At 36.7% G+C, this 14320-nt stretch overlaps 1 protein-coding gene across 4 annotated transcripts in view; it reads left to right on the forward strand.

Annotated features, from left to right (window-relative positions):
* The window catches only part of LOC120430004 (rab11 family-interacting protein 4B), a 224957-nt gene that overhangs the window by 1774 nt on the left and 208863 nt on the right, over nt 1-14320 (forward strand). For all 4 annotated transcript variants that reach the window (XM_052708414.1, XM_052708415.1, XM_052708416.1 and 1 more), the window contains exon 2: nt 4095-4593. The gene's annotated coding sequence lies outside the window, so the exon portion shown is untranslated. The remainder of the gene's footprint in view (nt 1-4094; nt 4594-14320) is intronic.

Consider the following 14320-nt stretch of genomic DNA (forward strand, 5'->3'; position numbering starts at 1 on the left):
CCTTCAGATAATCGAGTCTATACTGTAAACAGTTTTGATTATTTTTCATCCAACTCCGCCTAAAATAAATAAGCCTACAAATACTACCAAATATTTTTTTTTGCAATTTATTTTTATATTTTTACATCAAAATCATGTTTTAAGACATTTTTGTAAATTCAAATTGTAGTTGGAGTCCATATAGTCCAGCAAAACTATGTAAATGGGCCAAAAAAGAAGTGTTACAAATAGTCCATTCTGCTCACGTCATTTCGACGTCGTTCCGAGAAAAACACGTTTTAATGTTTGACCTTGAATAAACAAAAACGATAGCACGCAATGTAAACAATAACAAACACGTTTTGTTTGGCTGACCATTATGTGCATTGTCCCGAAGTTTGGATAAATTTGGTTGCTGGAGTCCTGAGTTATAATTACAAACATTTACGTTAGTCTAACTTGCACGTGCGTCAAACGCGTTCTGACCTGAAATCCCTTTGGCCAGTTGTCGCACTTACATCAATTTTCAGGGAGTGACTAGATAGCACGACAAGATTGAAACTACTTTCATTTGTAAAGTGACAAAAAAGCACGGAGTTTTTTTCGAATTTCGTTGAATATCTCAGGATTGAAATCGATTTTTTGGGGTCTGTGAAGGTCAAAAGGTGAGGCATTGTGAGCTGCACAAAATGGCGTTCTTAATTCAATTTGGCAAAAATGCACGTACGACAAGTTAGCACGACGGTGACGATTTGTTTTACATTAGGAACGAACAGGATAAAAATAAATAAAAAGGATACCCTGAACTGAGTTTAACCTGAAATTTTTTATTCAATCGTTATTTTAGCTCGTATTTTTGAGAACACTTTGATAGGATAATTTGAACATTTTTTTGTTGAATTTAGAAGGTTGACAGTAAAGTTCAACAACATGACACAATATGCCTCAATATTTATAAAGTTTAAAAGATTGAAAAAAAGTTCCCTGACAGCAAAGGAACATTAATTTAAAAAAAATCAGAGGAGTTCGTTTAATTTTTCACTTCAAATTTTCTCTAGTCAATACATGATTAAACTTGTAAAAATTGTTAAAAAAAAATCATATGAAAATTGATCAAAATTTGTGTTTGGAAATATAATAAACATGGTAAGCGGTAGATAATTGTAACAAACAATAAAAAAATACAAGCAAAAGTTAATTTATTTTTCATCCAGAAAAAAAAAACAAAAGTGTAAAACAAACATAGAGTAAAGGGTTCACATTATCAAAAGCTCATAGAAGCTCCACTCAATATTTTGCCCAAATTTTGGTGACCGATTGGCGGAAGTCTACAAGCTTGGCTGTTAAATGTCAGTCAGCATTAATATCTCTAACTCCGAACTCACTGCTCAATCATGTCGTTTTAATTGAATGGCATTTAATTTTACTGCTTTGCTGCATTATTCATTGGATGCAATTTACAGCCCATATTTGCCATTTGCACTTGTTTATCATTGACGTCCCGGTCGCACGAATTGTATTGTCAAAATAGTTTATAACTCAGCTGTTTAACCTACTGGTCCGTGTGTGTGTTTTGAGTTAAGTCAGCTATGCGCGATCAAGTGACTAAACTCAACGATCCACGCCAAATTCACGTGCTAAGGTGTACGAGTGTGTTTGTGATCACAGGTGTATAAATGTGCATTCTGAACCAGCATTGTGTGGAGAAGACGTGACCAAACCATTCGTCACCAGTACAATTTTAAGTCGAGAACGGCAGCGCATATCTTGCTCTCACTAGCGATCTTGTAAGTTTGCGTTCTGTTGGGAGTGTATGTTAGCGTTTGGTCAGAGTCGTTGGTAATGGTAGTGCAACCTGTGTGTAAAAATGTGAATACAAGTTTTATTTATATTTGCCTTGTTTGGTTTGTTTCGTCAACTTAGTGAATGAACCATTGTACTTTTCGCTTTTGTTCCGCCCGGAGATCGTACTCGGGTTTATCCGGTGACTTTTATGTGGTTTTAGAATTTGGAAAAAGACTTTGCTTTTGAGAACTACTTACAGTAGAAAGGGCTCAACTAGGGGTTTGGATTATTGAAAAAAATTATAAAAAGGTTTGAATGGTCTAAAAAAAATATTTTCTTACAGATTTTTTGATTGATACATTCTGAATCAAGATTTTTAGAGTATTTTGAAAAGGTTCAATAAACATATGAAACACAATAGCTTTAAGGATCTTTTAAAAAAATTTTAGATTTGAATATTTTTCTAAAACCAATATGGCCGCCAAATGACCGACCGGGAATGATTCCTTTGAAAGCCTAAAAATCATTTAATCGAACCTCGTAAAAGGTTTATGTTTACGACTTAAAGTAAAATAAGATGAAGAAGAAATTAATTTTCCTCACTTAAATTTTTCTTCAAAATGTGATAATTTCTTAAAATGAAACTTGAAATTTTTATTGAAGAAACTCGTAAAATAGAGCAAACAATTTGGATTTCAGTCCAGACTCGACTATCCGAAGTTTCAATTATCTGAAATTGGATTATCCGAAGGTTCGGATCGAATCGAATCGAATCAAGAATTAAAAAATGTATTTTTTCATTTATTTTATTTTATCTTTTAACTTTAAATTTGATTTCGGCACTTCTATTAAATTATTAAATACATTTTTTTTTCAATTTTTTTGGCCGCCACCTTAAAACTACAAAAATAATAGTAGTTTATGCTACAAGTTGCAAAAAGAAGATTTTTTCAGCACAAGTCTTACATTTATCTTACAAGCTTCACCGAGTTGGATAAATACGACGAGTGCGGAAAAAATCAGGTTTTGCAACGAGTTCCGTACAACTTTTTTGCCAATCTGAAAAACACCCTTTGAGTGGAGTTATAAGTCAAAATTAATGTTCATGTGTTTTGTCAATCCACCATTTAAATAAACAAATGGTGAAAAGTATTACTTTTCGAAACAAGTGCTGAAAAGTTCAACCTTCAGTATCCATTCCAGTGCTTTGAAAAGTGTTACTTTTCGATTTTGTTATTTTCGGTACAGAAAAGTAGGCTTTTTCGTCGTTCAAGAATGACAGGAAAAGTAGGTAGTTTCACGACGGAATTGCAAAATAGTAGTTTATGCAACAAGTTGCAAAAAGAAGATTTTTTCAGCACAAGTCTAACATTTAACGAGCTTCACCGAGTTGGATAAATACGACGAGTGCGGAAAAAATCAGGTTTTGCAACGAGTTCCGTACAACTTTTTTGCCAATCCGAAAAATACCTTTTGAGTGGAGTTATAAGTCAAAATTAATGTTCATGTGTTTTGTCAATCCACCATTTAAATAAACAAATGATGAAAAGTACTACTTTTCGAAACAAGTGCTGAAAAGTTCAACTTTTCAGCATCCATTCCAGTGCTTTGAAAAGTGTTACTATTCGATTTTGTTATTTTTGGTACAAAAAAGTAGTCTTTTTCGTCGTTCAAGAATAACAGGAAAAGTAAGTAGTTTAACGACGGAATTGCAAAAAATCACTTTAGAGTACTAAGAGGTCATACTTCAAAAATAAGACAATGAAAAATATATTTTTCGTGACTCGATTATCCGAATTCAAATTATTCCTAGGCCTTCAGATAATCTTCGGAGTCTGTAATACCGGTTTTTCGTCGATGGACAGATATGGGAACCGTAATCATTTTGTGCCAAATTATTAAATAAACAGGGAACGTCACTCCTCATGATAATCCACACCCCAAGCCAAGCCGTCAGCCCATTGAGAGATCCAAACCAAACTGAAATCACCAAACTAAACTTTAATAGCCCTCCACCCCGAAGAAAAAAACTCCCGTCACGATCCCAGCGACCCTTGGAAAGTGGTGAATCGGTCTGACACCAATCTGTCAGAGTGAATCAAGCCGTTTTCTGCTGCTTTGATGCCGAAGACTCTGCCTGGTGAAGATTAAGCTAAAGTTTTTGGGTGGTTCAAAGTGCGTCGTCAATTCTTTGTTCATTGCGCAGATTGTGTGGCCTAATAATAGAAACCTTCGAACTCGAGAGAAGAATCGCTTGAAGAACGTCTGAATAACCGGTGTTCATTCGATTTTAATTGCTCAATCAATGGTTTCGTTTTTTCTTCTGTAAGGTGCAGCGAAGGTTCTCCGTCCATTTGGAAGAGTCAGTGATCAGTATTGAATAAGTGTTTTTTGCAACAAAAAAGGTGATTAAGTTTTACACAAAAAGTGCGGTGATTTGCGAATCTGAATAGAACCAGCTAGAAGTGATCAAAGGAAGAAAATCCCAACACTTGAAGCTCCAACCCCATCAACAGTGCAGCAACAGGGAGTTGAAAAAGTCAATTCCAAAAGGGAAGGTTCATACCTGCTGGGAAGAGGCTTAGCGCGCTGGTCAAAGAAGTTCAACAGCACTCACACCAGCTAAGCCACGTTGCGAAACCTGATTGTCGAGACGGCGAAGAGAAGCCCAAAGTAAAGCCCAGCGCAACACCAATACATCGGGCTTCAGCAAGAAGAAAAAAAAAAGGTTGAAAAACTACTTCTCCTCGACGAGACTCCGCGGTGTTGGCTCTGCGCAGCCATTTCTTATTTGAAATTCTTCTTCATACACCGTTAGCATAGACCAAGGTGAGTGTGTTTTTTTGTTCTTTGTGTTGATGAGGGAATGCTTGCTGGGGATTCTTAATGTAGATAAATTTATTTACCGAATGCCATTTAATCAAAAATTTAATTTCGTTAACCCCGAAATTTTACCAAGATTCGATGAAACGACCAACCTTTCAATGTATTCGTATCCCACCATACACCATCAAACTTTGAATTTTTTGCATATGTATGCGGGAAAATTTGGGCTTCCCCATCCACTCTATGGGTTTCATGTGCAGGAATTCGTCACGGTGAATTTACAATGTGACCCTCGACACCGCCGCGTCGCTGCAAGTGAAAAGGGTGAATTAAGGGGTCCGCAGAAGAAGTGGCAAAAGAAGTATATACAACCACTTCCGGGTTCGTGTCACGTGAGTGGGAAATGCTGAACTGGGTTCAAGAAATTCCAGCTCACGTGCTGACCTATTTCGAGTCGCGTAGCATTATGTTGAAATCTCTTCTCGGCTTGGGAATTAGGATCTGGATGGATCCAGGTCTGGAGTCATTTGCGAAGTGGAAGTTATGAGCGTGCTGAAGTTTGCAAAACCGGTTTGGTTTCCTTTGGAATGTGTTCGGTATGAATCAGCAGATTTTGTCATGTTTGCGAGTTGTGTTGATTCGCATTTAGTTTCTTTCAATTTTTAGCAATTTTTTTTCAGTAATATGTTATTCTTCAAATTTGCAGAGATAGCCAAACGTGGCCAACATTACAAGAAATTCTATGTTCGCTCTCGAATCATTTACAATTTCATTTTTTTGCGATATTTTCGCATCCCTAGTTTCAGTTAACAATCGTTTCTATACATAACATTGAACATATAATAGTAGATTTTGTTTTCACATACAATTTAATTGAAATCAGCTTTTTCTTAAATCATTCGAGGAATGGCATTTAAGACATCAGTTCACATATATAAGAACATGCATGTATAAAAATGGTCTCCAGATTTTTATGTATTTTTCATCGCTCAGCTTTGTTTTTTCTTTTTTTGTTATCTGAGGGGAAGCTCACCAATAAAAGGGTTTCCACTTTAAAAAATATGTTTATGATGAGTGGCAGTATCTGGGTTGTTTCCTCATTTTAGAAAAATCCCCACATTTAAGCAGTGCCACAACCCACAAAAATGTCCAAAAGGTAATTTATGTGCAAAATTTGCCGAACATTATAAAAACTTTCAAAGACACACAATTGAGTTGAGTCAAAATCATTACTTTTTCTAAAAACTTTTGTGCACTCTTTTGCAAAGTGGCAAAAATGACCCTTCTGGGTTATTTAAAATTCGAAAAGTACACCAAATTTCCTTTTAATGACATATCTCACGATTTATGACAGTTGATTAAAGGGAAATTTAAAAATCTCTTTATCATTTTTTCAGTGTTGGTATTCTCGCGCTCGCGCTTCAAACACTGCTTTTTTTTGATGAAAAATACGTTTTTTTTTTCAAAATTTTGAGTATTGATGGCTCAGGTGTCCAAATTTAAACAAAATTTCTATCTTCTCACGGTGTCGAGCTACACATCTCTGAAAAACGTGTCTTTGGAAAAATTAAGAAAAATTAAAAAGGGTCGCTCCGCTCCACCGCAACCAAATATCAACAAAAATGGACCTCCGATTCGTGATCAGGGACCTTGAAACATTAGAGCAAAGTTTCACGGAAATCGAAGTGGAGTCGGGGTTACTTTTTTCGGTTTCGTGTTAGTTGGTGGAGAATTGCCCATAATATGACGAGTTTTCATTCTAACCTCAAAATCCTTTTTCAGCAAAAAAAATTGAAGTGCTTTATTCATATTTAATCAGGTCTTTCTACAAAAATCCAAATTCAATATGATAGTAGTTTAAGCAACACATTAAAAAAATTGCGATTTGTTCACTCGCTTGACTGTTATTTGTTGATTTTTTTTAAATTCAAGTATATGCACAGTAAAAAATTATTTAAATTTGGAAGATGTAATTTTGGAAGGTTCAATATTACTTCTTTATAATAAAATTTTACTTCAATTTAGACTGAAAAAGTGGCATTACAATAGAAAAATGGTAAAATTACACATTTTCAGAGAGAAAATTTCCCATTTTTGCTGACATAAAAGATGTACCTACACAGAAAAAAATGTGAATTTACTCGACACGGAAAAAATAAATCGAATGTAAATCAGTTAATGTAAACTTGAGAATCGACGTAAACTGTTGAATCACACGTAAAATCGTGTTTTTACGTATAATTTGTTGCAAATTTACATAAAATTGTATTTTAATTTAAATGTTTAATGACGTGCAAAAATGAAAATCGGAAATATTTTTTTGTGTGTACTCTCAGATGTAATATTATCATGATTTTTGTTGAAATGATGATTTCGTGCTTTCCATTTCATTAGGGCACAACACATTTGTAAACAAGAGTGTATCCCTCTCACACCTTATGCAAACTGTCGTTTGAGTGAAAGGGATACACTATTGTTTACAAAAGTTTTGTGCCCTTTTGAAATGTTAGGCTCCATTTACGCAACAAGTTGCATCGTGATGACTTTTTCTGCACGAGTCGTACATTTCTTGCTTACTTTTTCAGAAGGTCCTATGTACATAGCAAGCTCATGGCGCATTAGTTGTTTTGAAAAAGTAATCTAGATTTATCCAATAAGGCTCTGCCGAGTAGCATGTCGTATTCATTCTAACTACCAAAAAACAGGTGTGAAAATCAATACCTTTTAATACCAGTACCGAAAAGTCCGAAATGGCTACTGAAAAGTAGAACTTTTCAACACTTGTATCGAAATAGTAGTTTATGCAACAAGTTGCAAAAAGAGGATTTTTTCAGCACGAGTCGTACATTTATCCAACGAGGTTCACCGAGTTGGATAAATACGAAGAGTGCTGAAAAAATCAAGTTTTGCAACGAGTTCCATACAACATTTTTTGCAATTCCAAAAAACACACACTGAGTGAAATTTTATGTCAAATTTTCATGTATTTTGTCATTTAATCGTTTAAATCAAAAAAATGTTGAAAAGCGTTACTTTTCGAAACAAGTGCTGAAAAGTTCAACTTTCAGCACCCATTAGAGTGCTGAAAAGTAGAACTTTTCAGCATTTATTTTGAAAAGTGTTGCTATTCGATTCTGTTATTTTTGGTACAGAAAAGTAGGCTATTTCGTCGTTCAAGAATGTCAGGAAAAGTAAGTAATTTCACGACGGAATTGCAAAAAGTAACATTTTGCAATATTTTGTTGTTTTGAACGGTGAATTTACTTAACACCTCTAAGATTGACGTAAAATTCATAAATCGTAAGCAACTCGTTGCAAAACTTGATTTTTTCAGCACTCGACGTATTTATCTAACTCGGCAGACCTCGTTGGATAAATGTAGGACTCGTGCTGAAAAATCTTTGTTTCGACATTTGTTGCATAAACTACTGTTTTACAACTCGGCGGTTGCAAATATTTTTCAAAGTTTATGTCGCCCCCCCTTCAAAATTGGTCCGAAAGATCAGGGGAAATTTTTTTTTTCAAAAATCTTCAAATTTTTCTGAAAATAGAAGTCAAATCAACTTAAAACAATCCAAAACGCATTTTTCTGCATTTATAATCATATTTAGCATGTTTGGTCTGTATTAAAAGTATTTTGAATTTTTATGAAATTCCAATGTACAGCACCGCAAAAAATAAATTTTCGTCAATACTTAGGTATTTTTGAAACTAATGATTGCAAAACAACTGGGCAGGTTTAAAATGCATTTTTAAACACTTAATTCATTCAAATGTTGAAATCATGGCTCGTAAATTCAATGTTTTAATTTCCAATCACCATGATGCACATTTTGGCATTGGCACCCCCCCCGAAATTTGAACCAGATATCTGCAAACAATCGCGTTACATGACAAAATGAGCGCCGTTTTATAAATTAACACCATGTCGAGCGGCGGCAGTCTAGTTTGGTGGCCCCTGTTGCTGACGACGCATAAAATCTGCCTCCAATCCATTAGCAGCCATCACACTCTTGTTCGCTGGACCCACTGAATGACTCCGAACAATAGCAGACTGCAACCAAGCGAGCAGATGCAGCAACACCGTCTTCTCGATCTGCGTTCAACGCAGAGGAGAGAAAAAATCGGTCATCATCACTCTTGGTTTTGGCTCACCTTGGCCGATGATTAACCGTAGAAAATCCGGCGCAAGCGTCATACAAATCTCAATTGTGTCCGGCAAGATTCTGCGTGGCCATTCAGGCCGGATTACATTGCGCTGAACAATTGGGCAGACTGACAGTTGAGTTTGCGAGTAGCTCATACAAGCTGATACAAGGTCGACAACGGTACGTTGGTACAGATTTGGACCAATCAAAACCGGATCCGATTGGGGAAGCTCTGGATCCGTGCGCTGCCTCAAGATCGTTGTATGTAGTCGAACTTCTTGCGAGCACCCTAACATAACTATGTTGTAGCTCTATCTATCGAACTCTATATACGCGTGTGCGTTCAAGAGAACGGAAACCAATTAAAAATAATTATAAAATTGCAGCTTCTCCGCGCGGCTTTTCTCGGATGCTAATCGTCCACGGTTTGCCGGGCCTTTTCGTGTTGATGGGTTTCAAATTTTGATCCACCCTTCCTCTTGCACACCACCCACCCCGTCTGCCAGTCCTAGTAGATATTGAAGAAACGCTTGATGCTCCCCATTTAGTCAGGGGGGGGGAGGAGTATGTTATGAAATATGTGCTGTATTCGCCGCAGCGTGCATACTACACACATCATCATCTGTAGATTTGGGTTCGAGAGTAGCAACTCAAAGGGAATGGAAATCTAATTGTTTACATCTACTCCTCTCTCGCGCATGTATCGTTTCGGCAAGATCTTTCCTTCGTGCCGGCTGCACTTTGGGTCTAGCTAGAGTCTCTGATGTGTAACGCAACGCTATATTATGTTACCGCGATTTGATTCATTACGTGGCGGCGGAGCATCACTAACTTGGGAGCAGGAGCAGCCGAACTCTTCTTGAGGCATCTGTGCAGCACGATTGAACTGCGATAGTTCTGTTGCGTGTAGACAGAATAGAGTCACGTGAGCGATTATCGGCTCGCGATTGAAAGGTTGATGAACTTGCTGCGATTTTGTTCAAATCGACTTGGGCAGATTTAGAATGTGGTTACGGATGATACAGTCGACTCACCGGTTGTCGTTCTATGATTTGTCGATACAGTCATGCCTCGGTTTGGCACCGCATATGGGGGTTTGCAAAACCGAGGCGTGCATAACTGAGGCACAGATTTTGGCTATATGAGAGACATTGGCTATAATGCTTTGATAAATCATCCAATCTTCAACAAATTATAGGGCTTTGGAATCGGGATGATGTCAGCTATCTATTGCAATTATAATTACATAAAAAATTTCATAAAAATACGTATTGTTCTTGTAGTTTGAAAATGCAATTTTTTCTCACAAAAAACTGCATTTTCAAAAAACTACGTATTTTTGGGAAATTACTCAAAATATCAGTTTTAACAATACATTTATTAAATGATTGGGATTTTTCATAAATTCGAAAGCTATTAAACATTTTTTTGTAAAATGCTTAAAATTTTCACAAAAAATCGCTTTTTTAAATAAATAAATAAATAATTTCAGTTTTTTACAATATGGGATCAAATGATCAAAAATGTTTCATGCATTTTGATAATGTTAACATTTTCTGTAAAGTATTCAAAAAATTTCACAAAATTACGACATTTTTGGAAAAATACTAAAAAATAGTTTTTTTTTCTAAATGAGTATAACAATGAGAATTTTTAATACATTTCGATAGATTTTTTTTTGAAAATATCTACTCAAAATGTTCACAGAACTACATACTTTGGAAAAAATACTAAATATTTTAGTTGTTATTATATGGGTATCATATAATCGGACTTAAACAAAAAACTGAAATTTTTAGTTTTTTTTTGAAAATACGTAGTTTTGTGAAAATTTCGAGTGCTCCAAAAATTTTTGCTATGATTTTCGATATGTATGACAAAATCCTGATCATACTCATATTGCAAGAAACTGATGATACCCATATTGCAAGAAACTGAAATTTTGGGTATTTTTCAGAAAATACGTAGTTTTGTAAAAAATTACAGTATTTCACAAAAAAAATATTACTATAAAAGTGTATGAACAAATCCCGATCATTTGATACCCATATTGTAAAAAAATGAATTTTTCAGTATTTTTCAGATTTTGTGTTTTTTTTTGTAATTTCAAAAATGTCTGTTATAACTTTCGAAATGTTTGAACAAATCCCGATCATTTGATACCCGTATAGCAGAAACAATATGTCTTCATATTTTTTGAGAATTAATTTAAAAAAATGAAAAAATGCGACTATTTTCATAAAAAATCCTAAAAATGGCTCTAACTTGAAAACTGTGCACTTTATCAAAATTTCACTTGAGTACTTTTTGATTGTAAGTTTGATTTTACATCGAAAAATTAAGTTAGAAAATGTAGGCGACCAATATTTCGATTTTTTGAAAAAATCGGTATTGATTAAAAAATTCATAACTCGGTCAAAGATTTTTTGCACAACCTGGAAATTTCTGAAAAGTGATCAGTAGTGCGGTGCCTGTGTGGACGCGCAGTCCTGTTTTTTCGTGCTATTTTCCGTCTCTTTTGTGTCGCTGTTCGAGTGCATGGGGTGATTGGTCATTATAATTAAATAATGGCATTAGTAGTGCGGTGCCTGTGTGGACGCGCAGTCCTGTTTTTTCGTGTTATTTTCCGTCTCTTTTATGTCGCTGTTCGAGTGCATGGGGTGATTGGTCATTATAATTAAATAATGGCATTAGTAGTGCGGTGCCTGTGTGGACGCGCAGTCCTGTTTTTTTTTCGTGTTATTTTCCGTCTCTTTTGTGTCGCTATTTGTGTACATGGGGTGATTGGATTTCTTCTTCTTCTTTTTTCATTTATTTTTTGTTCGCGCGTTCGTTGGCCGATGAGTTTTATTTTTGTTCTCTTTATATAGTTTTCGATGGAAACGATCCGATTTTTGTTTTTTGAGACAAGCAAGTCGTATTGCTGGATTAAGTCCTTTCCATATCATCGAGGATCGGAAGGCACGTCGATGGATATGTTTTAAGGCTTATGATATAAAATAATTTTAATGAATGAAGCCCTTCCTACATCACCGTTGATCGGAAGGCACGCCGACGGAGAATTTCTGGAGAATCGCGGTCGAATTAATACTATATTTAAATCCCTAGATAGGTATCTTTCCGCAGCCGGCTGCCTAAGATTTTTAAAATTTCAACCCATAAACAAATTGCTCATGGTCGCATCACCTACCACAGTGAATCCTGACCTCATACCCATCTTACTAACCCCTCAAAACTCATGTGATACTTTGTCGGAGACGCAGTCGATTTGGCGGTCCCATCACTCAAGTATCGGCTAACATTCCCATCCACTTCCCCGTGTCTTACCACTGGTCGTGGCCGGCGTCGGTATTGATCAGCACGATAGGGACCTTTGAAAATTGCGAAGGGGTGATGATTGGTTCCTACTTTTCATCTGTGGTCCACGGAGCAATGTTTGGGGGTCCTGGTCAATAACGAAGTAGCAGCTACGGGTAGACACCAATGCTATGCTATGCTATGCTAACCTGGAAATTTCTGAAAAGTTGGCATTTGATGTCCCCTAAACCATATCAAAAAATTAAAAATAGTGTTTTTTTGCCAATCAAGTTTAAGTGACAAAAAGTTAAATTAAAAATAACCAAAAAAAATCTAGCGTATTTTTTTCAGTGTGGTCCTTATCCATACCTACAACTTTGCCCAAGACAGCAAATCGATCGAAAAATTCCTTCAAAAGATACAGATTTTGGAATTTTCATACGTTATTTTTGTATGGACAGCTGCCAAATTTGTATGGAAAATTATATGGACTAACTAATGATGCAAAATGGCTTCTTTGGGCATACCGAAGGCACCAAAAAAGTTTCAGTCGGATTAAAAAAAAATCGAATGACCGAAATCTGAGAGAATTTCTCATACGTTACTCAAAACCCATGTCTTGACAACGATAAAACGATAAATAAGATTCTTAAATCACTTAAAATTTGGAAAAGAAATGCATTTGGTGTATTTTATCAAGGAGTATAGCTAATAAATCTGTTTTACTCCATATACTGAAGCAGTTGTTAATCTTTTCCGCATTATTGATCAATTTCGTAGTCTACCAGCAGGTAACGCACAGCCCCTATTGTTCGACCGTTGAACTCACCGTTGGTACCGGTTGTTGCCCGGCAGTTCATATCTATTTTACGCCCTATAACCCCCCAACAAAAGGGGTCTATAAATTCAACTTTCCACCGCCATGCCGTTCGCCCATCCGTAACCACCTTCCAATAGGCCACAAACGACGACCATGCCGTCGAGATTTTCCTCGGTTCGGCAAATTGCTATCCACCACCACCGGCGGCCTGATCCGCCGGTATGAGGAAGCAATCGCATTGATACGGAAGATTTTCCCTCGTCTGCCCACAACACATTGGTGGGAGGAAACCATCAATCTCGAATTCGAAGAGTTTCACCTTTGCGAGACACATTCCGAACATTCAAATTTTGCAGACCTCTCTGGCGCGCAAGACAAACGTCGGTGATCAATTACCAGATTGAGCCGAGATACTTCAACCTGAAGTGGCTCAATTGGCGAGGACCGCCCCACCTCGCACTGTTTCAGGAAAGTCATCCGAGGTTTTGTTGAATTTCTTGTTATTGATACTTTCCAACCGACCACTTCCTCGCCGAATGATAACTCCAAACAGACGTCGAATCGAGAGTGAAAGTTTTTTTTCGAGTTTTTTCGATACCACCTTTTTTCACGAAATTCGAGGGGGGTTTCGTCGTAGAGTCATTGTGGAGGTCTAAACCCAGGCAATGGAAAGTCCCTCGGCACGCGCGCGCGCTCGCGATTTTCTTGTTCAACATGACGGTCGCGTTGCAACGCTTCACCGAACTTTCGGAATTTGGCGCAGCGGTGGTGCCCTTACCGGTGTCGGAAGTTGGCCAACCCTTTTCTTGCCGTGGGGCAGTTCTCACCGTTTTGGTCAGATTAAATCTCCGAAAACCAATGTTGGACCCATTCTCAGCATGGCGAGGATTATTTCGGGGCAAACCCCCCCTCAGGCTATTGTGAAGTCGTTAAGCAGAATTAAAATCGCATCACGTCAAACTAGATGGCGGGTTGGTGCGGTAATTAGTTAATTTCATACAAATATTTGGCGTTTTACAACCGTCATCGCAATTGTTGCAGCCGACATTGCGTGGTTGGTTATTGTACACAGGTAGCAGTTGTCAATGGCATGAGAAGTTTCTCGGAGGAGTTTTCTAAAGTCGGCAGGCGCCAATGAGTTAATTAATGGCTTTTGTCTAATTTTGCGCAAAAAGTGGTGCCGCCCTGGCCAAATGTGCGACTTTGACAAGAAATTGAAGTTGAATTGATTGGGCGGGTTTTTGTTTGGTTGTTGGAAGAAATAATGTAATTGCTCAAAATCTATTAATAGCTAAGTACTGTTTTTTGAATCTTAAATGAAACTGATTCTTAAAATTAATATCCACACGATGATCCTAGCGGTGAAAATTTAATATCTGGTGAAAAATTAGTATATTGTAGAATAAACTGAATCCGCAAATTAATTCATAATGTCAATATTTGCACTTTACTTTGTTTCATGGTA

This window comes from Culex pipiens, chromosome 2 (assembly GCF_016801865.2).
Source record: "Culex pipiens pallens isolate TS chromosome 2, TS_CPP_V2, whole genome shotgun sequence".
In the NCBI taxonomy this organism is placed as follows: Eukaryota; Metazoa; Arthropoda; class Insecta; order Diptera; family Culicidae; genus Culex; species Culex pipiens.